The sequence below is a fragment of the Silurus aristotelis genome (assembly GCF_946808225.1).
Source record: "Silurus aristotelis genome assembly, chromosome: 15".
In the NCBI taxonomy this organism is placed as follows: Eukaryota; Metazoa; Chordata; class Actinopteri; order Siluriformes; family Siluridae; genus Silurus; species Silurus aristotelis.
In genome coordinates, this window is record NC_139588.1 from 1,678,429 (window position 1) to 1,703,722 (window position 25,294).

The window sequence follows — 25,294 nt, forward strand, 5'->3', positions numbered from 1 at the left end:
CAGACCTAGCTAAACGTAAGGAAAGCACCAACCTCACATGGCTGAAGATCGCTACTGCCCTGGACCCCAGGTTTAAAGACCTGAAGTGTCTTCCCAAAGACGAAAGGAATGAGGTGTGGAAATCAATAATCAACCTGGTAAAGAAAGAGAGGCTGGCACAACAACCATCTGCAGATACAACAGGAAAACAGCCACCGAAGAAGAGCAGGATGTCAGTCTTCTTGCTTGGTTCATCTGATTCAGATTCAGAAGATGAAGAGTCCATAGACAACTCCCTGGACCGCTTCAAATCAGAACCCAAAATTGACATGGACCAGTGTCCACTGCAGTGGTGGTCAATGAGAGCAGGAGCACATGTCCTGCTGGCTGGCATTGCACGCAAGTACCTGTCAACACCTGCAACCACAGTGCCTTGTGAGAGGTTGTTCTCACTCTCAGGCCACATTGTCCAGAAAAAGAGAGCTGCTTTGTCCCCTGATAATGTAAACCGACTGGTCTGTCTCAGTTGCTGGCTTAATGTAAAAGAGTAGGCAAAATCTTTGGGTGAAAAAAAATAAACATTCTCCTTTTGTTATTCATATTGCAAAGACTTATGTTCCTTTTTGAAATTCAACTGTCACTTAAACATTTTTTTTTTTTTTATATATTGTTGGTGCATAAAGAAATTATTTATTTTGGCCAATTGGCTTAAGTTCTAAACTGATCTAGACTTTTTGATGACCTTGATGGTTTTAATATTCAACTTTCACTTTGTTTATAATGTTGCTGCACACATTTTATTTGATGGGAACAGCTACTCTGTGGTTCTGTGGAGAGTCTGTTTACAGTTCAAATGTCATTCAAATGTTATGTCATTAAAAACTTTGTGTTGTTTAATTTAATTAGGTGATTCAACATGTAAATATTAATGATAACAAGCTTGGGGGAAAACACAATTAATTGCAATTAATTACAGAAAATGTGCAATTAATTAGTAAATTTTTTTTAATCGATTCCCAGCCCTAATACATACATAATATATACAGTGGGTACGGAAAGTATTCAGACCCCCTTAAATTTTTCACTCTTTTTTATTTTGCAGCCATTTGCTAAAATCATTTAAGTTCATTTCTTTTCCTAATTAATGTACACATAGCACCCTATATTGACAGAAAAACACAGAATTGTTGACACTGTTGCAGATTTATTAAAAAAGAAAAACTAAAATATCACATGGTCCTAAGTATTCAGACCCTTTGCTCAGTATTTAGTAGAAGCCCCCTTTTGATCTAATACAGCCAGGAGTCTTTTTTGGAAAGATGCAACAAGTCTTTCACACCTGGATTCAGGAATCCTCTGCCATTCCTCCTTGCAGATCCTCTTCAGTTCTGTCAGGTTGGACGGTAAACGTTGGTGGACAGCTATTTTTAGGTCTCTCCAGAGATGCTCAATTGGGTTTAAGTCATTGCTCTGGCTGAGCCATTCAAGAACAGTCACAGAGTTGTTGTGAAGCCACTCCATCGTTATTTTAGCTGTGTGCTTAGGGTCATTGTCTTGTTGGAAGGTAAACCTTCAGCCCAGTCTGAGGTCCAAAGCACTCTGGAGAAGGTTTTTGTCCAGGATATCCCTGTGCTTGGCCGCATTCATCTTTCCCTTGATTGCAACCAGTCGTCCTGTCCCTACAGCTGAAAAACACCCCCACAGCATGATGCTGCCACCACCATGCTTCATTGTTGAGACTGTACTGGACAGGTGATGAGCAGTGCCTGGTTTTCTCCACACATACCGCTTAGAATTAAGGCCAAAAAGTTCTATCTTGGTCTCATCAGACCAGAGAATCTTATTTCTCACCATCTTGGAGAACTCCATGCGGGTTTTCATGTGTCCTGCACTGAGGAGAGGCTTCCGTCGGGCCACTCTGCTATAAAGCCCCACTGGTGAAGGGCTGCAGTGATGGTTGACTTTCTACAACTTTCTCCCATCTCCCGACTGCATCTCTGGAGCTCAGCCACAGTGATCTTTGGGTTCTTCTTTACCTCTCTCACCAAGGCTCTTCTCCCCCGATAGCTCAGTTTGGCCGGACGGCCAGCTCTAGGAATGGTTCTGGTCGTCCCAAACGTCTTCCATTTGAGGATTATGGAGGCCACTGTGCTCTTAGGAACCTTAAGTGCAGCAAATATTTTTTTGGAACCTTGGCCAGATCTGTGCCTTGCCACAATTCTGTCTCTGAGCTCTTCAGGCAGTTCCTTTGACATTAATGATTCTCATTTGCTCTGACATGCATTGTGATCTGTAAGGTCTTATATAAACAGGTGTGTGGCTTTCCTAATCAAGTCCAATCAGTATAATCAAAAATTTCTGGACTCAAATGAAGGTGTAGAACCATCTCAAGGATGATCAGAAGAAATGGAGAGCACCTGAGTTAAATATATGAGTGTCACAGCAAAGGGTCTGAATACTTAGGACCATGTGATATTTCAGTTTTTCTTTTTTAATAAATCTGCAAAAAGGGCAACAATTCTGTGTTTTTCTGTCAGTATGGGGTGCTATGGGTACATTCATGAGGAAAAGAAATGAACTTAAATGATTTTAACAAATGGCTGCAATATAACAAAAAGTAAAAAATTTAAGGGGGTCTGAATACTTTCCGTACCCACTGTATATTCACATACATAAATATATACACATATATACACACACACACAATGTTCTAATAAAGACATTCATTTACCGTGGTTCCTTGGAGGCATGAAGAACTTCCTTGAAATCTTAAACATGCACACACAAGATTTAAAAATCGTGGCCCAACACACACTACAAGATTTTGCTCCATTTATTATGCCGGAGGAAGCGCCTCACGTGATCTAAAGGAGACACGGAAAATCGGGTGTAAAAAACTAAAGCGGAAGATTAAACGATTGTGGATGAGAAAATGGAAAAAGGCAGTCATGTTGTTCAACGAATCCGTTTCGCGGTTGCCATTTCGAAACATTCGACACTTCCGTCTCCTCGTAGACTTGATTCCTATTGGCTATTCTGAAAGTACTGACGTAATCATAGCCGTGATCATCAGATTTAAATGCTTAAATATCAAACAATGTTTGATATCGGGGCGACCCCGATTTGTGTTTGAACAGATTGGGAGGTCCAAGACCAGGAGGTGTTCTGTCAGAGAACAGCTCACATTACAAGATAATCGGGACAAATCGAGGTGCTTGACAAGATTTTTGCTCCGATTCTCGGGAGGGCAAAATCGGGCTGAAAATCCTGTAGTGTAAGACCAGCTTTAGGGTCCACTTTCCTGCAGAGTCTAGCTCTGACTTGAATCAAACACACCTGAACAAGTGTCTTCAGGTCAGGTTCAGATCAAGGGTTGAGCTAAACTGATATCCTGCAATGATCAGAGTTGAAAACTCTTGGTATAGAACAGTGGTTTTCAATCCTGTCATTGTTTTCACAAATTCACGTTCTGGTTGTTTACATATAGACAATGTCTGTATCATTTTCTAAACCTTGCACATTCAATCCTGTTAGCAAACACTTGCATTTTCATTTGAATGGCAGAAATGAATAATGTTTTCTATTTTGAGTTGAAAATGATGCTGTGTAGACGGCCCTTTAGTTCAGTTAATGAAGCTTTTTCCTAATAAACTGATGATCGTAATTAGGTGAGTTAAATAAGATTGATTGTTTGAAATGTTCAGAGCAGTGGGTCTCCACTACCAGGATTGAAATCCATTGTTATAGAATATACTCTCAGACCTAACATCTTATTGCATATTAATATTTCTCCTTTTTGTGTGTACTCTCCCATGCATTAGTTGTACATGCCCTTGCTGTTTTCACTTCTCTGCCACTGCTTTTCCCATCTGGCTCTGCAGCACCAAAGAAACCTGTCCCAATCAGTGAGGGTCTTTTTCACATTCTCATAGTGAGTTATCACTACTTAAGTAAAAAGGATTACCTGCTGCCTACACTCATTAACAAACTGGGTTAAAACCATTGTAATGTAAAAAAGAAAAATGTAAATGATGACAATCTTTGTTTCGTTGAACGATCCCTTGTAATGAAATTACCTATAGGCCCAAACTCAGCTTTTTGGTAGAAATCTTTTTTATAAATGTTTCATATTGAACTTCCACCCCACAACACATGAAACAAACATTACTTATTTTTAAGTTTGCTGTATTTGCAGCCTAATTTCTGTATTTTAATTTGGTTTCCAGCCCTCTGAGGATCCTGATACCTACATTCATCGGCGCATGTTTTCCAGTCCTGTCTTGCTGGTTGGGGAGGAGAACTGTATGCTGGATGTAGGTACAACCCCAGTTCTAACATTTCCCAAAGACTTGCTCCATGAGGGGCCACTATACCTCCTGGCTTTTTACTATGCATTTCAGCTCACATACCCAAAGTGTATTGCAACACTCTTGTCTGAAGTTCTGAGAGATGCCATCCACGAGCAGGATGCAACCCCCTGGTACAAAAAGGCCATTTATGAATGGAGAATGTTTGTTGACTAAAAATTGTTTCAAATGTTGTATGTCTGAGTCTCTGAGAGACCTGCAGTGTTATTTTTGCTCTTTTTGTGCTGTTAGGAAGTTTCTCCTATTTTCATTAAAGTTTCTACCTTTCATTAAATAATGGAATACATTAGACTGACTTCTGTTTGAGGCTTATACAGTGTATTGATCTGTGCCAATGTTTATTTCTGGGGATTAGTTTTAGACTGTTCATGTTGCTGTGCTATTCCTGAATTGTTTAAGCAGAAAATGTTCATTCTTAAATCTGCTATAAATTAAAGGGATAGTTAATGCAAACATGAAAATTCTCCTAATTTACTCATCATTATGTTTCAAAACTGTCTGAATTTCTTTCTACTGTTCAGTACAGAAGATATTTTGGAAAACTTTGCTAAGCAGAAATTTGTCCGTCAACTGTCTGGTTGCCAACATTTTATTTTTATTACTGTGTACTTTTGTATACAGTAAAAGAAACTCACAGGATTGGAACAACATAAGGGTGAGTAAATTGACAGAATTTACATTTTTGGTTCAACTGTCCTTTTTAATGCAATGCTTTTAATAAATGTTCAATGAATGGTTGTCAAACCTGAGTGTTTGTGTCTTCATATTGTATTTTTATGTTTTAAAATTTTGAGAATTTTAATCCAATTTTTTGGGTTTTGTGTGATTACAAAAAATAATAGAATATGCTGAATTTAAGGTGTAATATTGTAGTTTTAATGCAATCTTCCCTAAAATGTAGTCCTTACAAAACACTGAACATTTCTTGTTTGTCTAGTTGTAAGACACAACGTTATTTTTAGAGACCAGATTTAAGCAGTTTTTCATTTTTTTATTATTCTGTTTATAAAAAGGAAGAAAAAAAGGCTTGAAACTGGGCTTTTCTGTCTAGTTACAGGATCTAGTAGAATTTAATACTGACTAGATATTAATGCTAGTTTCAAGAATTCTTACCAAGTCAATTTTGCTTACCCCATTGGCAGATTTTTTTTTGCTTAATTTCAGTACAATTTAACTAAATTTAAGTAACATACACACATACACACTATCAATCTCATATACACACACACAGAGACACTCACTCACTCACATACACACACACACACACACACACACACAGACACTCACTTACACATTCACTCACACACACACCTACTGACACAGACACACACACACACACACATTATAATGACAGTAGATATAATAATTGTAACTTCTTTTCACATTTTTGTACATTTATTGTGTTTTCATTTCAGCTATACAGCATGTTCTACACACACACACACACACACACACACACACACACTGATACACTCACTCACACACATCATAATCATGAACATTTTATACATAGCTGCTAATAGATTTTTGTGACACTGAGTACTTTTATTTATATATATATATATATACATGTACATACACACACACACGTATGTGTAGATATTGTTTTTGTTTGTTGTAATTATATTTTCTTTACATTACAATTACAATTGTTATTACAATTTCTTTTTTGTTCCTTATTATTAATGTTATATTTTTTATTGTTGTAATTTAATCATTAACATGTTCATTCATGGCCGCAGGAAGTGGGGGTGCTGGGGGTGCTGCAGCACCCCCTATTGGCGAGAGAGAGATTTTTTTTTTAATTTAGGCCTATAAAAAATATTTTGCACAATTTATAAATTCCTTATGAATATTTTAGGAAATGATTTTGACACACGTAGGCTATTAAGTGTATTTTGGATTTTATTTTAATTATTTTGAAACCTAATCAACACAGGTTCGGAAGTAACGTTGTCAACGTCAGGCAGGCAGGCTAGTGGTAACGTTAGCTGAGGTTTCCCACTCGTTCCATGCAGCGTAAATTTACATAGTCTAATGACAGAAACGAGGAGGAAATATGGCACAAAAACGTATTTTGGATTTTTTTGGAAAACCACCAGTGAAAAACTCTAAAACCGCAACCATGACAACGGAGTCTGTCCCAGCCCCAGCCCCCGCAACCCAACCTAGCGTGATTGGATTAGACGAGCCCTTCCAGCCAACATCCAGTTTCAAATTTCCTGCACGGCGTTGTGGTAATGAAACGTTCTCACGTTCTGTTGCACCTGCTTGGTTTGCTAGATGGCAGTGGCTGCATTATGTGAAAGAGACTGATCAGATTTTGTGTTTTGTTTGCCTGAAAGCAGTCGGTGAAAACCTCATACCTAGAGACAAATTTAAGAAAGACAACCCCTTCGTAAATGCCGGCTTTTCAAATTGGCGTAAAGCCACTGAAAAATTTAACGAGCATGAGAGATCAGAGTTGCACAGCGAGTCAATAAAAAAGTTGGCCGCTTTGGATGACGTCCCCATAGATGCTCGCTTATCCATCGCTCATGCCAGAAAGCAGGCTACTGCCCGACACTGTTTGGAGCTTCTCTTCAGGACCGCCCGATTCCTTGGCAGCAAGGGAATTGCCTTCAGGGGCGACACAGCGTGCGAAAGAAATACTATATGAATTGATGCTGGAGCGCACCTATGATCTACCTGAAGAAAGAAAGTAGATAGAAGCAAGAGACAACTGGATGTCGGCCACTATACAAAATGAAATAATTGAAAAGTTTGCTCATGCTATCCAGAGGGAAATTGTTGCCCGCTCATTGCACTGCCAATTTTATGGTCTCACAGCTGACGGTACAACTGACATTAGCACCACTGAGCAGTTCTCCTGCAGTCTGAAATATGTTGACAGCAGCTTGGAGCCTCACAATGTGTTTTGGGGATTTTATAACGCCCGGGACAGCACTGGAGAAACTCTTTTCAGTTGCATCAAGGATATTTTTTTAAGACTAAACATCCCCATTGAACGTATCGCAGGATTTTGTTTTGATGGAGCAGCTAATTTGTCAGGGTGTTTATCAGGCGTGCAAGCTAGGCTTAAAGAGTTAAACCCGCACTCACTTTATGTGCATTGCAGCAATCACTCACTGGATTTGATTCTTCAAGAAGCCGCGTGTGAAGTGAGTCTTGTGACCAATACGTTAAACTTTGTTTAGGGTGTCTCATCTGTGATAAGAGAGTCATCAAAGCGAAAACAGCTCTACCAATTTTTTTTTGGCTGTGATGAGGCTGCTATCAACATCTTAGGCCTTTGCCTGAGGTGGTGTATCCGTGACATGTCCATTAACCGCGTCACTGCAGCTTACCCCACTCTCCTGACTACACTGCACGAGCTGAAGGATGACAAGAGTGTCAGGGGGGACAGCAGAGCAAAGATAGGGGGACTCTACAAACAGGCTTTAAAAGGGAGAACATATTTTGGTCTTTTATGCTGTCATGCCCTGTTCGAGCCCTGTGAAGCAGTTGCCACAAGCCTACAGAGTGCCACAGCAAGTGCGCAAGGTGCACTGGAATGCACAGGTGTGCTGAGAGAACAAATAGCCACACTCCGGGACGATGCAGTTGTGGACGAGCTGATCCGCAAGGTTGAAACCTGCACATCACAAACCTCCCTGAAAATGCCAGACACCTCCACCCCTAGAGTGAGCAAAACCCCAGCTCGCCTTCGCCAAACTAGAGAGGAAGAGGCAGTCGCGCATGGCGCACAAACAGTGGATTGGCGACGTAGCTTTTTCGAGGCTATTGATGTGATATCGGCGGAGCTGGACCGAAGATTTAATCAGGCCAGTATGAAGTTTGCCGCAAAGCGAGAGAGGGCTGTTATCAAAGGAGCAGAGGGAAGGAGCGTCAATCTGAAGGCCCTTCAGCTCCCGGAGGAGCTTGACACAGACCGCCTTGAACTCCAGCTTGCTGATGTCACAAAAGACAGAGGGTCTAAGTGTGTCACAGTCCAAGATATAGCATCATGTTTGACAAAGCTCCAGCCACAAACAAGAGCCATGTTTTCAGAGATAGAAAAACTGATCGAGTTATGTCTGTGCCTACCCATCTCCGTGGCCTCATCCGAGCGCACTTTCTCCGCCTTGCGTCTTTTGAAGACATGGGTACGCAGCACCATGACCCAGAAAAGACTCACACACCTTTCGCTGATGACTCACACACCTTTCGCTGATGCATACCAACACAGACATTCTGAACTCCCTGAACATTCGTCCCCTCATGAGAGACTTTATCTCCATGACCCCAGAGCGCACCTCGACATTTGGACCCCTGTAACCAGGGCACCCTGCCTGTAGCTCAGGTAAGAGCATGGTGCTGACGCTCTTGTAGCATTTATTTTTTAGACAACAAGTTGGATCAGCTTTGACTAGCCAAGCAATTGTAAGTAGTACACTATAGTATTATTGCAAGGTGGTGGGGATGGAGATGGAGAGTGTTATTTTGATTGTGTGTTCTTTGCGTAATGGATGTGGAGAACTGTTCAATAACGTTTAAATAGTCTGAGATTATTTCCTTGTGGTTTGCGTAAAAGGATTTCGGAGCTAAAAGAGTTGATTGTGACATAAACGTGCAGTGACTCAGGTTCATGCCAGCTGACCAAATCGATTGAATTGTTATAGCGTTATTGTGAAGTTTATTAATATTAATAACTTAATATTATATGTTGTGATAATATTATTTGTTGTATCTAAATATGTTGCATGTATGTATGTCTGGAGTTGTAACGAAAGTAATTCCCCCCTGGGATTATTAAAGTATTTCTGATTCTGCTTCTGCTTTTGATTAATAGCGCATAATCGCATCTATTCATCTGAGAACTGATGATGTCTTTGTGTTTCACCCTGGTTGTGTGCACTGAAGTGTATGACAATAAAGTAGTAAATCTCAGGGCTGTGCCGGTAGACTGAGTAGTACCGGCGGTGGTTCGCCAAAAAAAAATGGGAGAAGGAGAGCAGGAAGACGTCTACAGAGACAGCAGGGAAAGGAGAAGTGGAGGAGAGTGGAGGTTCAGGTGGGAACTTTAAATGTTGGTACTATGAAAATTCAGGAGTCCCAATACTCTTGTACAGATTGTACCAGGATCTACTGCTAAGCATTTAGTGTTGAATCGAGCTGCTTATGATGCTGGATCAATAGTGTTTTAAATTTAAGTCACAAATGTAGATTTACAACTTGTTTCCTTATGTTTACTAAATAAATCAAAGTTAAAGTTTCAGGAGCCTCTTTAACACTGTACTGGCGTTTTTAACAGAAACTTGTATAGCCAATCACAGCGCTCGTGGGCGGGGCCTTTTTTTGTCTGGCATTTGGCGAGAGAAATCACTTTCAGAGGTAATCATCTTCTCACAAGGTGAGTCTGGTGATACTGATCTTTTTATCTCACATTTCTTTAAGATTCCGGAGTTGATATGAATTAGTGATGTTAATTTACACTTATTTTAGTGTAGATTTAATGAAAGTTTCAGGAGCCTCTTTAACACTGTACCGGCGTCGTTAACGGAAACTCGTACGAGTCCCAAATGACTCGATGTTGAAGTGCACTTTGTAGGGTGATCAGGAAAGGCAGGGCTTTTATAGTGCACTAGAGTATGAACTAAATATGTGTTATTTATCTACATTTCTCTGTAAAAGGATTTTATTTTGTGTAGTGTCTCGTACACTATGTTTAGTGCACTACATAGTGTTGTGTAGGAGAATATTTGGGTTTATTTGAGGTAGAAATGAAAGAAAATGTGTAAATACTGCTGTGTTGAACTGTGTGTGTGTGTGTGTGTGTGACTGATTTTCAGGTAAAGTCTGAACTGAAGTGCACTAATTCAGGCTCACTCCGGCCTCGTCTCAAATCACACTGATTCAAACACACTCCGGCCTCGTCTCAAATCACACTGATTCAAACACACTCCGGCCTCGTCTCAAATCACACTGATTCAAACACACTCCGGCCTCGTCTCAAATCACACTGATTCAAACACACTCCGGCCTCGTCTCAAATCACACTGATTCAAACACACTCCGGCCTCGTCTCAAATCACACTGATTCAAACACACTCCGGCCTCGTCTCAAATCACACTGATTCAAACACACTCCGGCCTCGTCTCAAATCACACTGATTCAAACACACTCCGGCCTCGTCTCAAATCACACTGATTCAAACATACTCCAGACTCGTCTCAAATCACACCGGTCCAGATTCACCTCGGCCTTGTCTCAAATCACTCTGATCCAGTCTCGGGGCCACAGACAGACACGTGGCACATATCAACTCCACTGTAGCTACAACATGTCCATTGTCCACCTCTTCCTTAGATAGACCAGACTTAGAGATATGTTTAATACACTGTGAATTTGGACAGGGCATTTAGTGCAGATACTCACAGAGAAGATCTGGAGACGTTGACCTTCAGTTTGTGTATGTGAGAAAGATAAATAAATTTCTGTTCTGAATGAAATCATGTTCAGTCTGTTTCCCACACTGTAGAATCCTCCTACTATGTCCCAGAAGCCTCCTCTCAAGGTTTCGAGGCATGACCTTACATACCACAGAAAACCTGACTTTTTTATTACACAGTGTATCCCTGAATTCGAGAGTGCGCCCCTGTAGCCGGGGCCTGGTACTGCACCTGCATCATCAAAATTAGCATTTTAAACACAAGTGTATATTTTCTGGACTGTGATTGGTCAGATCAGCACATTTTGGTGGGAAATCGTGAAAACAAGAGTGCAAATCTGAAAGAATAATAGCAGCTTCAGTCAACTGTACAATGTTTTTACAAAAAAGGAATAAAAACAGTAACTTCTGATCAAAAAGACTTGGAGAAGGAGGCAAAACAAATGTAGAAGAGATTCTTCAACATTGAAAAAGAACATAATGAAGATACATTTTGATAGAATCTGCTCAAGAGAAGGTTAATATCGTGAATATTCTCAGCGAAACTCGTTACAACATAATTCAACGCTTAACTACTTAAATCAACGTATCCTTCTCAGGTTGTGTGTCGTCAGGTGGATCGGAGCGGGTCTCCTGTTTGTTCTAGATCTGGTCTGGTGACACCTTTCCTATTCTTGACGTTATTGGTGCTTGAAGGGCAGGTGCGACTTAAGCACCTAAACGGCGCCCTTCTCCCACCTCACGAGGTCCAGCGACACCAGAGTTCCTATGTGAAGTGTTCTCACTTTCCCCGTCTCCCATCAACCCCTGTTCCGGGTCTGGCACTCGTTTGCACCGGCTGGCGTGAATCCACGTGGCTCTCTCTGCGACATTCACAGCAGTCTGCGTTGTCAGGAGCACCTGGAAAGGTCCCAGCCACCGTTTGGTGTTCCGGCTCTTTCTTCTGAAGTACTTCACCGCTTCACTTCACCCGGTCTCCCGATTTCAGGTTATGTAGAGGCGTCTGCTCCGGTCCAGGAAGCGCCTCCTTCACCTGCTTGTGGGCGACAGACAAAACAGAGGACGGTCTGATTTCAGTGGATATTGAGGTTTGCACTTGTGGTAATCAGATTTTGGCGTGATATGAACCAGCGATCTTTAATTAAACCCACATCATGTTTCTTTTGTGCCCACAATTACTAAGGAACTCTCTGTAACTGTAAAACATCAATTAACATTTAGGTAAAAACACGGTCTAATGAACCACACATTTGGTAGAATAATTCCTATCTAGCGGGACATTTCCACGACCCCCTCGTAACTGGAACAATTCAGTTTAAGGAGATTGTGTAAGTGTTTGATTTTTAAAAACTGTTTGATCCTCATCATGTGAAATTGTTACAGTTTAATGAAGTTATATTGTGTAAACTGTTTGTTAACTTCAGGACAGTCGCACTGGATCTGTTCTGGTGGGACTCACGAGCATCAGGTTGTACAAACAGTTCACTCGTGACCTACATGACCTCTGTACCGGTCTATAACAGTAAAGTCTTAACACAGTAACATTTATCGAAATATTCACCACCCACACACACACACACACACACACACACACACACACACACACACACACACACAGGTATGGTCAAGAAGCACATACCAATCTTATAGTCAGGTGTCCACAAACTTTTGGTCCATAGAGTGTATTTAACATTAGCATGTCAGGATACTGTACTGGGTGAACCCCCCTTCACATACTGTAGTCATGACAACAGGTTATTTTATAACTATTTCATGTGATCAGCAATGCAGCAGTTAAAACAAGTTGAACCTGATTCTCTCTCTCGAGTCTGTAAACACAATGATAATCACTGCAATGCCGCTAGCGCCGTTAGCATCGCGTGCTAGCTGCTTTCTAACTGTAAAACGAGCTGCCAAGAGCTTAAAAGACTAAAACAAACAAACCAAACTGATCCATGAGCTCAGAGAGAAGCATTTAAATAGCAATAATACCTTACCTTTCAATCAACAGCAGCTTCCGACAGATCCACATGTGTCTTCTCATGTGCAGAGTCTACTTCCGGTCCAAACAGGAAATGAACGCGACGCTTCACTACATCTCTAATGAAGCATATGAATAAACGTATGAACGGGTTTATAAAAGAAAATAAAAAATACAAATCTGTAATTTACTGTCACGAGATAATGTGTGGTTATGTTTACATTAATAGCAAAAATGCTAGCGAGCTAACACTGTTTAAATCACGTTTCTACGGTGGCCGGGAAGTGCAAAACACATTAACAAATCCAAAAAACACAACGACAAGCCAGACAAACCGGAAAAGGTAGGTATAGTTTGTGAATGGAAACTTACCGATCATTGGACAAGACACCTGTCACTCAAGGTATACAGGAAGTATGAAATCTTATGTGTAATGTGTAAAGTTCTCTGTTTAAATATAAGAAAATATCAGAATTAAACGTTGGCAAGCAAGGGAAATGGAATTAATTCAACGCTACTTTGAGGAAGGACATTCATATGGAGTGATTTTGGAGATGCTGGCAGTATATCATGGCATAAAGATAAGTTTGCGCTCACTAAAAACACACCTGAAGGATGCAGGTCTGTTTCGAAGACAAAACTATTCCCCAATAAACGATGTAAGGAATGCTATAAGAGCAGAGCTCCGTGGACCAGGACAGTTGTTTGGTTACCGGACAATGTGGTTAGCACTTCAGCAGAAACACAAGTTGCATGTTAAACGTGATGATGTTATGCGGTTGCTAAAAGAACTTAACCCAAATGGGACAGAGCAAAGAAGACGTCGTAGATTTGTTCGACGTACTTATCATTCCATGGGACCGAACTATCTGTGGCATGTGGATGGTTATGATAAACTAAAGCCATTTGGTTTCGCTATATCAGGATGCATTGATGGTTTTTCGAGACGTGTCCTGTGGCTTAATTGTGGGCCAACCAACAATGATCCTGCTGTAATTGCACACAACTTCATTACTTGTGTACAACATCTTGGTGTTTCTCCTATGAGACTACGAACGGACTGTGGAACAGAAAATGGTACATTGGCAGCAGTACAGTGCACCCTCCGTCATCACTATACAGACTACTATGCTGGCTCAAGAAGCCACATGTATGGTACATCGGTTAGCAATCAGCACATCGAATCTTGGTGGTCCAGCTTTAGAAAATTAAGGTTTGTGTTGACTTCACATTCTTGAGCGTTTGTCCAAGACTGAAAATGTAGTTTGTTTGATGTCTTAGTGGTTAGTGTAATAGTTATGTATTATTATGCATTCACTATTACGCGTTATTATGCATTGGCATTTATTTAAATTAAATTCACACAAAATTAAATAAGAATAAATTATTGTATGATGTGATTTTTGTATATGGTTGTTTGTGTTGTAGGGCTCAGTTCTGGATAGAACTGTTTGGGGATCTCAGGAATGAAGGTCACTTCAATGGTAGCATCGAACACCAGTGCCTGCTTCAGTTCTGCTTCCAAAATGTTCTGCAAGTGGATTTGGATGAATTTGTAGAACTCTTTAGTAAGCACAGGATTAGGCCCTCCAGACTTGCAATGTGTCCTGGAGGTATACCAAATGAACTATACTATCTACCACACAGGTCAGCAAATCATATCTGTAAAACTGCATTTCATAATGAATTTAATTATAAAAGGTTGTTTAAAACCGTTACATTTTATAAATGTATCTGCTAAATAAATATTCACAGAAATCTATCTTTTTGCAGGTCAGGATCAACGGTATTTGCCATTGGGAAGGGTGAACTGGCCAGAAACACAATGCAAGGACATGGTGTAATTCCAGCAGGAGGAAGTGAAGCCAGGCCGGTAGCAAACATAAGTACATTCTTCAATGACACTTCAGTCTGATGTTCTAAGAAAACAAACCAAAAAAACCCAAAAGATTTTTCATTAAAAAATTATTTACCCAAAAATTGTGTACTGACTTTTTTATTGGTTTAAAGATTTCACCAGTTCACCACAAAAAAAACAACTGAATATCTATTTTTAAACACAAATAACAAACCTTCACAGTCGAGGAGATAGTCTGACCAAAAGCAAAGTGTCTTGGATTCTTTTTGCCACTGGTTGCTACCTTCTGGGCTGAGTTCTGCTTTGAAGAGGTTTTCCAAATCAGTAGCTGTCAGCTTCTTCTCAGTGTGGGAAAGGAAAGGAGCCAAAACACTTTGATGGTTCTGAAGTGCTGTCAGAAAGTTCAGAGTGGCAAGTCCATCTTTAAATCTGTCAAAGCAGTCAATTCAGGTTGTCTTATTAATAGGCTTGTAATTTATTTAATAGATATATATATATTTATGCAACAAACAGTAAATTGTTTAGAGAAAAGCTGTGGAAACCAGGGCTATTTAAGAACAAAATATGTATATCTTAAAACCAAACATATAGTGGTATGTATATATTTTGTGGTGATTTTTACCTTTTAATAATAGTATGGTTTCTGTCAATCACATAGCACCTGACATATTCTTCAAGAATGGTATGTTTGTCTTTAATGTTCGACACATGTGGAAAAACCCAGAAGTCTGGAGCAGGGTGCTATTTTAAAAATAATATCCTGTAGTGACTCCAAAGTAGCTGCATTCTGAATCTGAGAAGATCATCAACATAAGTGATTTGGTTAACAAATTATCCCTTCTTAAATATTTAAGTTAAATAATTAACCTTTCATTAAATACTTAGAAAAGGTTCTTACACTTGCTACTGACAATCCTAAAACTGTTAAAATAAATAGTTTAATAACCTTCCTACTAATCCTCTGAGTTCTGTCTATTTCCATTCCTCTTCCAGCACTTTCACTATACCCGCATCTGAGACAGCTTTCAAAGTGGCACTGAACGAAGGATGGTCTACACTGTGGTTTATCAGGTGTTTTGAAAGAAAATGGGGCCCTGGTCCTCCATGCAGTATCGACACAGCAATCATTTTTCCTGCCCAAAAATACTCATCCTCCCTAACAGCTGTCAAAGGTAAAGCCACATCGAATACCGAGAATGAGTTTGTTACACATGACTTTTCAGTAACCAGTTTTCTGTGTCTAAAGCAAACAACTTTTTATATGAAGTACATACCAACTGAATTGTAAACCAGGTAGCGACTACTGGGAGGTCCATCAAAAATGGGTCGATACTGCAGGGAGCTCATCAGCAAAGTGAGAAGTTCTCGCCTTGGTCCACCTGTATCAAGACCCTCTTCAAGTGTGCCAGCATCATCAGAGAACTTCACAAACATGTCACTGTATTCTGAGTATGAGACACGTTTAAATCCTCTGACTGCCCCATCCCACAATTTGGATATTATAATGTTGAATCTGCTGACACTTTTTCAATCAATGGTAAGATCCAGATGTGCAATAATGTCAGGAGCTGTTAAACTGCTTTATTCCCTAAAGTGTGAAAACAGTAAGTTTTAAAACAATGTAATAAGTATTTTATATTTTCCATTAAACATACTTTCACAGCTTACTCTATTGGTTCTGGGAGGTGAAGACAGTGTGCTGTAGTTTCAAGCTCATCATCCTCTTCAGTAATCACAGGTGCAGAAATGTCCATGTATTCTCCAGCAATAAGCAGGCAGCAGCAACAAACACATAACCATGCAAATTCTATTTTTTAAATACATGAAAGAAATATTTAGTAAACCAAACAAACCTGTAACAGTGGTTTTCTGCTGTAACATGATCTGAAGTACCTGGTTGGTCATCCTCTGTATCTGAGAGTATTATCTTAAAACAGAAATCAGACTTTATAAAAAACTATTATATGTAGAAAAAGACATGGTATGCATGGCAGTAGTATCCAGAGATCACACCCATGTCATGTTAGTCAGATTAATGTACTTAAACCACTATTAACACTAACCTGCACTTCATTTGCTGGAACACAATCACTACATACAAAAAACAGAAGCAGATGTAATCATACATTTAATAGTACTTAAGATTTAAAAGTATTTATTTGTTCTGCTTTAATAGTGAGAATGAACCATGACAAGATTAAAAACATCTTACATTTTATTATCCATATTTTTTTTCAGGTGTGCTTGTATGCAAAGGTATTATTGGCTGAAAGAAAAAAAATATATAATCAGTTTATACAGACATTTTTCCACAGTTGAAAATCAATTGGATTTATTGATATTACCAGTGTGTCAGTCAGGTTAGATCTCTCAGGATTTTGTGTCCTTATGATAACTTCTGTATCTGATTCTGAACTGACTTCCTGTTCTCCTAGACACAGAACAAACCATGTTATTACCCGAAACATAAACAATACTTTCATTCTGGCAAACTAACCTTCAAAGTGCTTCCTTCTGCAAATAAACTCATTTATCCTTGCATAAGGTTTTCCAGTTTCTGTTTTATAGTCCTTCAGTATAAAAGGCCTCGGGGTCCCAGGAACATTAATGACCTCTGAGCCATCTGGGTACAGAAGTACATAGGGTCCTTCCTCCATGTCGTTATTAAAGTCTTTACATTTTTTTTCAGCCATAATGAGGATTTCACTTGCATTTACAAGTGGATTCGTGAATAACGGGAGCATTCTCCCTCGTTGCGGTTTTATGCATCCATTTCCATACTGGAAATAGCTCTGCTATCTCTAGCGAACCTAAGGTAATACCTGTGACATCCGTTGGGTTCGGCTGAATGGATTTCTGCTTTGTCTCTTGTAAAACCTGAAGATTCTTTCCACAGGAACTGCAGAAATTTGGCAAAACACAGAATTTGAATCCACAGTAAGGACAATACATTTTGTACACTTTTACACACACAATCCAACTTTTCCCGCCGGCAGACTGTTGTACTTCCTGAATACCTTGAGTGACAAGTGTCTTGTCCAATGATCGGTAAGTTTCCGTTCACAAACTATACCTACCTTTTCCGGTTTGTCTGGCTTGTCGTTGTGTTTTCGGATTTGGTAATGTGTTTTCGGATTTGTTAATTTGATTTGGATTTGTTAATTTGATTTGGATTTGTTAATTTGTTTTTGGATTTGTTAATTTGTTTTCGGATTTGTTAATTTGATTTGGATTTGTTAATTTGTTTTTGGATTTGTTAATTTGTTTTTGGATTTGTTAATTTGTTTTCGGATTTGTTAATTTGATTTGGATTTGTTAATTTGTTTTTGGATTTGTTAATTTGTTTTTGGATTTGTTAATTTGTTTTCGGATTTGTTAATTTGATTTGGATTTGTTAATTTGATTTGGATTTGTTAATTTGTTTTTGGATTTGTTAATGTGTTTTGCACTTCTCGGCCACCGTACGTTTCTCTATTAAACAGCTTATTATTAAGTTATTTTTTACATTTTATTATAAGATATTAAAAAATATGTTTACTTCAGGATTACTAATTGATACATTACAGGAAATTATACCTAAATTATTAACTATTTACTCGCCGCCGAGTAAATTTTGTTTTCGCGCTTTCCCACATTTCTTTTTCTTCTTCTTCTTCTTCTTCTTCTTCTTCTCCTTCTTCTTCTTGTGGTGTTTTGTGGCGGTTTGGCAGACCAACGAAAAGGTGCATTACCGCCACCTACTGATCTGGAGTGTGGAGCAGACTCAGAATAAGGAAAAAAACAAAAAAAAAAAAACAAGGGAAATTAAAAACCCATTTCCAACATTCTCCTGTATCTGGAAGATATGTCTTCCTTTAGTCCCACTATTCCATATTACCTGCCATCTTTTGAATTCAGCTCTACTCAAAGCTACCTTAATGTCTATCTGAGAATGATTCAATGCTTTCTTTGCTAGCAGGTCCACCGTTTCATTTCCATCCACACCAACATGAGCAGGTACCCAAAGAAAATGTACCTCCACCCTCAGCTGCCTAGTTCTAAACAGACTCTAAAAGATTTCTAATATTAAGTCTTGCCTTGATTCGGATTTCCCACTTCTTAAACTAGTGAGGGCTGCCATTGAATCACCACAAATCACCGTTCTTTCTGGTTGGACTTCTTCTATCCATTGTAGGGCTAGTATGATAGCTAGAAGTTCAGAGGCAAAAACTGACACTTGATCTGATGCAAAAGTCTTTTTGCAATCTTTGTTTCAAAAGCAGGGATAAATACTGCTGCTGCAGTCCTTTCAGATTCTGGATCTTTAGAAGCGTCCGTAAATACCTGTAGTGCATCGTAATACTTTCGTGTAATGTACTGCGTGTTTTTCCCTGTACTCATATTCCCAACATTCTCTCAAAATCAGTCTAACTGGATGATTTTCCAGATGACCCTTTACACCATACCAGTACCTTAGTCTGAGCTGAAGCCTGTGCAGTTCTAGGGGCAATTCTCCCATTTCCACCTGTAATGAGGCTATCGGGGACGATCTAAATTCACCGCAGCAAATACGCAACGCCTGATTTTGAATTACCTCAATCTTTTTAAGTAATGTTTTGCTCGCAGAACTGTATATTAAACATCCATAATCAATGTTTGACCTAATCACAGCACAATAAATTCTTTTCAAAGACTCCTGACAAGCACCTCAATACATTTATTCCTTTTTTACATTTTTCTATCAGTTTCTGAAAATGTGTTCTAAAGTTTAATTTAGAATCCATCCACATTCCCAAAAACCTTACTAGCTTTACTTGTTCCAACTTATGTCCTTACATTTCAATATTTAAGCTTGGAGTATCCTTCTTCTTCAAAAAACACACCACAGAAAAACCGAAAGCCCCAATTATTCTCCCAATTCTCCACCTCGTTTACTGCTTTGTGAATTTTATTTTCTACTGATAGAACATTTCACCTCCTTTTCCATAGTGCTCTATCGTCAGCGTATAATGACCTTCCTATTCCATTATCTACAGTATGATAGAGGTCATTAATCATTAAATTAAAAACAATAGGGCTCACCCTTTCCTGGGGAGTTCCATTCTCAATTGGAAGGGTCTGAGATAACGCGGTCTCTGCTCTTTCTTAAATCGTTCTTCCAAATAAGAAACTCTTAATCCAGTTATACATCCTTCCTTCAATTTTCAAACTTTCCAGTTTCATCAGCAGGCCTTCTTTCCATGGCATAGCATAGGCTTTTCCTACGTCAAAAAACATGCAGAGCTAATTCGGTGGCAATTTTGAATTTGTGTCAGTATGCGCACCCACAGAGCCGAACCTAAATCTTCTTTTTATGGCGGGTTGCGAACGTACTAGAAGGATGATCTGAGCAGCATTGGTCTAGGAGACCAGGAGAACCCGTGCAAGGTATCCAAAAAGTGTTTTGTTGGTTGGCACAATTGATGACAATTGATGTGTAGGTTGCAGGTTGTTTTTTATTTTATTGCTTTTATTTATTTTTTATTTTTTTTAAAGAAGCTTAATTTTTTTAAATTCTTTACTGTTTAAAAAGGTTAACATGTGAGGTTTTTTCAGTTAAAAAAATATAAAAAATGGGAACTTTCCATACTGGACCAATGCCTTATTTTTAATAAAAAATAAGTTTGTAGTATTTCAGATTTGAGTTCTGTGTAATTTTTTAAACATTATATTGTATTATATTTAATTAGATTTTTTGGTATTGTAGGAATTTTTACTGAAAAAAATATAAACCACAAAAACCTAAATTATTAACTTTTTGTTTACTGGGACCTGGGCAAATACCACATTTTAATTTATAATAATTGAGGGTGAAAAACAGACATATCATGTTATTATTTGACATTAATAACTTCGCTTTAACCTTCATATGATTACTGTGTCTTCAATGGTAATAAAAACTCTTAATGATTACAAGAATAATCTTTAAATATTAGATATCATTCTATGTAAAAATACAAATTACTCTGTGAAATTACAGCTAATTTCTTTAAAAAAAAAACAGAAATTTTTTATAATATTAAAATACAATAAATTTTTGATCAATTTAATGACGGAACATTAAAATACAGAAAATATATGTAAAACAACAGGCATTTTGTTGTTAATTAAAAAAAAAGTTACATTTCTATAAAAAAAAATACAGACATTTATTTTATTTTTTTTAACAGTGCAGTCGCTTCCACTTTGTTCTAACACCTCGAACAGTTTACTGTGGAATATTTAGTAGTGAGCAAATTTCACGACTGAACTTATGGCACAGGTGGCATCCTGTCACGGTACCATGCTGGAATGTGTTGAAAAAAGCAACCCCTAAACATACATGTAACAGTTTCATTATTCTTTAGATGAATGCCAACGTAAATCAAATAATCTCTCTGTATGATCACAACAAGCACACAAATGGCAACTCAATGTAGACAATTCCAGTAACTCCTGAGAGGTTTTTTAGGATGGACTCTACTCAAGTGAATGTGCAAAGCATTCCAAGTCTTAAAGGAACACAGAGAATTTGTGCGAAGGGAAGGGTAGCGTCGCCTGTGACGGTGCTCTAATCTAATATGTTTTAGTAGCTCATATCTACTAGATACGACTACACTACCTGCCTTACACTTCCACATCATGATCCTGAGGAATAATTCTTCCTCCGGGCCCCATACTAAAATCTCATAGACATTAGATGTTTTAAAAAATCTAATAAAAAGAAACATTTCAATTATAAATGTAAATGTAGTAAATGATGCCTATAACCTGTAATGACTGATGCAGATGGACTTCAGACAGGTGCAGGCTGAAGGCACACTTGCAGCTGGACAGTTATTGCAGCAGACAATTATTATTAGTAATAATACATTAATATTTATACATTTATACAACCAATCTAATTTTAATAAGGAAGTGTACACACTCCTACCAGCTGTTAGACATGTCCTCTGATGGTACTGAACATGATCCCATCTGGTGTTTATTCACAATGTACCAACTCACCTGCACTAATGCACAGCCCAGTACTACACTGTAACATAACCACATAACTAGTATGTACTAACAAATTGACAAGGTATTTGGTGACTATTCTAATTATAGCTATTCTATTTATGATTTACTTATTATATTTTTGTATATAGTTCAACCTCTGTGTGTTGATTCCTATACCAAAAGTCTAATCTTTCCTTATGTTTACTTATATCAATTCCTGTAAAACTTTATTTCCCCCTTCCCTTATTTCTATCATGTAAATCATTATGGCTATCATACTCTGGCTTTACAGCTGGTGAACTTTTAATACCGTGTTATTTCAGAACCGTTCCTTTTCATTACGGTTCTTTCTTTCTTAACAAGCAGAATCACCTGTGCAAAGTCTCTCCCTCTCCTGTTGAGCTGAGTGTGAAAGATTCACTTATACCACACGTGTAGTTTAGACAAGCGACAGTTAATGCTAATCTACTGCCCTGTTATTAGCAAAACAACGAAGAGCTTTATTTAAAACACGTGGAAATTAAACAGGGTTGGTTAATTAAATGAGTGTATTTGTTTAACAAGTAAACGCATTATGTTACGAAAGTGAACTGCTAACGTCATTACCTACAGTAAAGTCCACCATGCTAATCGTGAACAGTACAGTACAGTAACAGTACTGTACAGTAATTCGCTAGCTTTCTCCTAACCTGAATGAACATTACATCTCGTCGATTAACGAAAAACATTACATTCTGTGTATTATCAACAAAAAAGAATAAGACGTTGGGTTAAAAGTGATTTAGTTTACATTTTAATTCATTTTAAAAGTGTATAACAAAAGATTTGCTCTTATCTGCTCAAAAGCGTGCGATAAACAGTTGAATTCACGAAACCAGGCTTTGCTTAAATCTCGCGATATCAGCTGTGATTTTCTCGGAAGCGCATGAGAGTTTGAGTGTGTTATGTTATTTTGACACTAGTGAATCTATTAAAAGCTAAGTAGTTGACCTTATAGAAAATCCTACATGATTTATTCGCGTTCATTTAGTAAACATAAAATGATATTGTACGGAATCTGTTACATTTAAATTTAACACACAGCAGAATTCATTTTTATGAGTGTACTCTTCCGTCAGGCGGGTCAATGCCACTGACTTTTTTTAGATCTTTGACAAGGGAGACCATGACTAAATCTTGACCAAAATATTTGAAATCCTGTTCTTTACAAAGAAGAACAAGCTGCATATGATCAGTGCTTGACCTGTTTTGAGGCAAAATGCCCATAAGAGTAAGATACACTGCAAGCATCTTGTGTTTTCTCTTGTCAGAGCCAAGAGGATTTACTACTTTAAATGCATCCTGATATAAAATGAAACCAAGTGATAAGACCTCTGTCTTGAACACGACATTCTCCCTAATATTAGTGCCATCCTAAACATCTTGAAGAACATCCTCAGATGGAACATTACAGTGTACTTGCTTGTACTGTCCCTCACTGACTGACACTGGAAGAGAGATTCTATTGTTTGTTTGGTTGGAACATACTGAGCAAAATGCTCTGCCTGCCTCATTTTGTCCCAAGCAAATGGGAACTGGTTCAACATGATTAAAGCTATTTTTGAAAACAGTTTTCATGTCTTGTTGTGGCAATCTCTCAAGAGCTCTTCAGTTTTCAGCACATTAATTACTGTGCTTATGTCAGTCTCTGGCACCCGGTGTGCAATTAAGTTTTCTTTTAATGTGAAAAGTAAGTGTGATAGGCAATTGTTGAGGATTTTCAAGAAATACATTGTAGCCCTCTCATTCACTGGCTCAAACTATGTCTAGGGTAATTTTACACGTGAGAGGCACATCAAAATTTTCTTGAGGTGTAATTTGTTTACTACCAAAGTAACTCCAAAATACTGTTATTAACCTCGGGCTTCAGACTTCAGTGTTTCTTTTAGACATTCTCTTCTATCACTCAGAAATAACATAAGAATATATTGTATAAACAATAAACATTTATTAACAGAAACAAATGTAAATAAAACAAAAGAAAAGAAACCCCACAAAAAAAATATTACCCAGCTGTAATTTAAGTCTCTGATTGGCGCTCTGCTTGCTCAAGTCAGAAGTGATAGCACAATGGGTAAGGTGTTGGTTTACCGATCAACAGCTCCGCACAAGCTTGTGGGTTCATGCCGCACCACCGCAAATGGAAAAAAAAACATTTCTTTTAAAATCTAATAGTTTGACTACTTTGTGATATTAAGGTGTAAATCTATTTGTTAATTAAAGAGACCTTGTTGAAAAGATTGATTTATTTCTTCGTCTTTTTTAAAAGACTTGTTTGGCCTACTTTTAATGAGTTACATGGTGTTGAAGTATGGAGAAAAAAAAAGCTAGTTTGGTTCATTAGGCTGATTGACTGCATGCCCAAGTCAGAAGTGATAGCTCAGTTGGTAAGTTATTGGTTTACTGATCAACAGCTCCCCACAAGGTTGTAGGTTCAAGCAACCCAATCCCAAAGGATACATTTTTTTTTTTTTTTATCTAATAGTTTGTCTACTTTGTGACAAAAAAGTGTAAATCTATTTGTTAATTAAGGAGACCTGTTGAAAAGATTTATTTATTTTTTTGTCTTTTTTGAAAGACTTGTTTGGCCTACTTTTAATAGGAGTTACATGGTGTTGAATAAATGGACAGAAGCTAGTTTGGTAAATTAGGCTTATTGACGGCTAGCAAAAGTCAGAAGTTATAGCTCAGTGAGTAATGGGTCGGTTTACCGATGAACAGCTCCCTTACAAGGTTGTGGGTTCAAGCCCTGCCATCGCAAATGATACGTTTTTCTTTTTTTTTTTTAACTCTCATAGTTGGTCTACTTTGTGTTCATTAGGCTTATTGACTGCCAGAGCAAATCAGAAATGATAGCTCAGTGGGTAAGGTGTTGGTTTACTCATAAGCAGCTCCCCACAAGGTTGTTGGTTGAAGCTGCCCCCATTGCAAAGGATTCATTTTTTTTATTTTTTTTTAAATCTAATAGTTTGTCTACTTTGTGACATTAAACTGTAAATCTATTTGTTAATTAAAGAGACCTGTTGAAAAGATTGCTTTTTTAAACGACTTCTTTGGCCTTCTTTTAATGAGTTACATGGTGTTGAAGTATGGAAAATAAGCTATTTGGCCTTCTTTTAATGAGTTACATGGTGTTGAAGTATGGAAAATAAGCTATTTTGGTTCATTAGGCTTACTGACTGCTTGCAAAAATCAGACATGATAGCTCAGTGGTTAAGGTGTTGGTTTACCGATCAGCAGTGCCCCACAAGGTTATGGGTTTAAGTAGTTTGTCTACTTTGTGATATTAAAGTGTAAATCTATTTGTTATTTAAAGAGACCTGTTGAAAAGATTGCTTTATTTCTTTGTCTTTTTTGAACGACTTGTTTGGCCTACTTTTAATATGAGTTACATGGTGTTAAAGTATGGAAAATAATTTATTTTGGTTCACTAGGCTTATTGACTGCATACGTAAGTCAGAGGTGATAGCTCAGTGGGTAAGGTGTTGGTTTACTGATCAGCAGCTCCCCACAAGGTTGTAGGTTCAAGCCCTGCCATGGCAAAGGATACGTTTTTTTTTTCTTTTGAAAGCTCATAGTTTGTCTAATTGGTGTTCATTAGGCTTATTGACTGCTAGCACATGTCAGAAGTGATAGTTCAGTG

The 25,294-nt window shown here is 38.2% G+C and overlaps 3 long non-coding RNA genes across 6 annotated transcripts; all 3 read right to left on the minus strand.

Annotated features, from left to right (window-relative positions):
• Nucleotides 1-11,218: 11,218 nt before the first annotated feature.
• Nucleotides 11,219-18,270, minus strand: LOC310738280. Of its 4 annotated transcripts, none has more exons than XR_014536994.1 (3): nt 18,193-18,270; nt 12,775-12,877; nt 11,219-11,810 (listed from the first exon to the last, which is right to left on the minus strand). It is a non-coding gene; the product is annotated as an uncharacterized lncRNA (long non-coding RNA). The 4 variants fall into 4 exon arrangements; XR_014536995.1 differs by having other exon boundaries at nt 18,206-18,261; XR_014536996.1 differs by lacking the exon at nt 18,193-18,270 and adding an exon at nt 12,980-13,024.
• LOC310738277 lies at nt 14,478-16,424 on the minus strand. The gene is made up of 5 exons (XR_014536990.1): nt 16,285-16,424; nt 15,891-16,204; nt 15,239-15,409; nt 14,831-15,045; nt 14,478-14,677 (listed from the first exon to the last, which is right to left on the minus strand). It is a non-coding gene; the product is annotated as an uncharacterized lncRNA (long non-coding RNA).
• Nucleotides 16,476-17,384, minus strand: LOC310738281. The gene is made up of 3 exons (XR_014536998.1): nt 16,962-17,384; nt 16,829-16,882; nt 16,476-16,707 (listed from the first exon to the last, which is right to left on the minus strand). It is a non-coding gene; the product is annotated as an uncharacterized lncRNA (long non-coding RNA).
• Nucleotides 18,271-25,294: the final 7,024 nt, after the last annotated feature.